Below are 2,445 nucleotides of genomic sequence, written 5' to 3'. Positions count from 1 at the left end.
GTGCCATTGATTTTGAGTATTGGTTTGCAACTATTAGTAATGTTTTATGACTCATACACATGCACATTGTGGAGGACGAAGGCATTTTTCTATTTTAGGTAGCCTTCAGATGAAATTAGATACGTTTGTTCCCTCTTTTTCTACCCATGTTGTGCCTGTGCCATTTATTCGGTGACTAACCACATTACAAGCCCGTAAATTCCCCATTGGTTACTAGTCCCAAGCCTAGCTTGGGGGAGCTAATAGTAGTGAGGTGAGGGAGTTGCAGTGTGGTACATTTTGAGCATATTGAGTATTGAAAAGGGAAATTCTTCTTATCATGATTGTTGTTGAAAAAAATGAATGAGATGAGGAGAATAAAAGAAAAAAAATCGTGGGAAGGTTTCAAAGAAAAAAAAAAAAAAAAAGAAAAAAAAGAAAAAAAAAAATGAGATTGAGCAAGAAAAAAAAATAAGAAGGAAAAATCGTTATTCTCAAGAAAATTCAAAGCATTGTTTTACTCAAGTATTGTAATTTCTTATCTTTATGAGTGATTGATTTTAATTGTGAAAGAAAGGCAAGAAAGTATAGTGTGGTTTGTTTGTTGTTTCATCATGTGTTGAGTGGGAAGTTGTGGTTGTGGTCATCATTTGTGGTTGACCATGGTTTTGCTAGGATTTATGCTCCCCAAAGCCAAGGCTTTAAGCTCACATTTTACCCAAATTTACCGCACCCTTACCTAAGCCTAACATTACAAGCTTGAAAGACCTTCCGACCTTTGTGCATAGAGTTGTATTAATGTGAAAGTAGTTGTTTATCAATGCAAGTTATGACATGACATATTTCGAGTCGACTATTAGGTTGAGTGTATGTTTTTCTAGACACACGAGTGTTGTGAGTTTGGGAGGGCATTGTTCACTCATATGTTGGGAGGAGAGCGAACGGGTACATCTTTTATCCGCCACATAAATGAGTGACGAGTATGTGAGCACTAGTCTTGAATTCCAATGTGCATTTTTGGTTCGCTTTGCGTGACGATTGTTAAGGCGGATTAGCGGTTGGATGGATTTGATTGGTTGACATTGATGCATGCTTGTTGGATTTTGCCTTGAATCGTATCCATTGTTTTAAGATGTGTTTGGGGTGAAGTTGGTTTATGTATTCATCGATGATTTCTTTGCTTAGGGGCAAGCAAAGATCTAGCTTGGGGGAGTTTGATATATGCGTTTTATATAGAATTTTTACCCCCGTCCCTTAGTACTTTTATGTATCAAACGTGCTCTTAGGAGCCGTTTCTAGTACTAATGTGTGTTATTGAGTGTGCCTTGAGTTTCAGGTCTGATTATGAGAAATTGGTCGTTTTAGACCCGTTTCATTGTTGATCAAGGCCACTATATGAGTCCGAGAAGTTCGGGACCTCCATCGTCGACTTTCGGGAGCCTGAGATGCTTATGGTTGAGCCCCGGGAGTTAGACTTGGTGATACGGGCGAGATACATTGAAGATTGCAAATCGCCCTGGAAGCTGAGGGCGAAATGCAACCATCGGGCGGAAGTATAAGCAAGCCAAGTTCATCAACGCGCGCCCGATCGGGCGCAGCTCGCCCGATCCGGATCGGGCGGTCAATCTGGAGGCTTTGTGGAGATTTCGCAACCCGCCCGATCGGGCGGATTTTGGCCTGATCGGGCCGACTATCAAGTGATTCGCCCGATCGGGCGACGCCAACCTCCAGCAGTTTTTCGCGTTTTTAATTCCGTTTTTAGGCCTTATTTTGGCAAAACTATATAAGCAAACTTATTTTATTTTTTAGGGACATCTTATTTTCCAGCACTAAACCCTTAGTTTATTTTTCTAAGTTTAATTTTCTCTCTCTAATTTGTTCTAAACACTTAGTTTATTTTCAATCAAAAAAAATCGAAGCTTTCATTTGCCATTGTTCTTCAATTAGGTATTATTCCTTATTTCAATTCTTTGTTTAAGCTTTAATTATGTTTTCAATCATGCCAATTGCTTTGCTTATTGTTAATATGTGTGAGTAGTTGATTTTCTAGGGTTTTGGGAATCCATGAACGAATGTGAAAGGATGATTAATTGTTGTTGATTGTTGGTTTAGCTGTTAATTCCTATTGATTGCCCTTATCTACTTTGCAATTAGATTTGCGCAGGTTTGATTGTATTAGTTTCGCAATATCAAATTAAGATTCGAGAGATGCAATTTGATGTTTAGGCTTGTTTCAATAGGTAGAATTGGGATTAATACGTAACGAGAGCCCGTTAATTCTAAGTCTATGATTAGTATCGATTCGAGAGAGCATGCTAGTCTAATTAACTGTTTTATTGATTATTATCGATTGTAGTCATCCTGGAATGTTGTTCATCAGTGAACCTGTGCCCTAGACCTTTTAATATCTGATTTTTCCCTAGTTTATTATCATCCTAGTTTCATTATACAAATCAACCTATATTC

The sequence above is a fragment of the Spinacia oleracea genome, chromosome 6 (genome assembly GCF_020520425.1).
Source record: "Spinacia oleracea cultivar Varoflay chromosome 6, BTI_SOV_V1, whole genome shotgun sequence".
In the NCBI taxonomy this organism is placed as follows: domain Eukaryota; kingdom Viridiplantae; phylum Streptophyta; class Magnoliopsida; order Caryophyllales; family Amaranthaceae; genus Spinacia; species Spinacia oleracea.
This window is presented reverse-complemented; position numbering follows the sequence as displayed.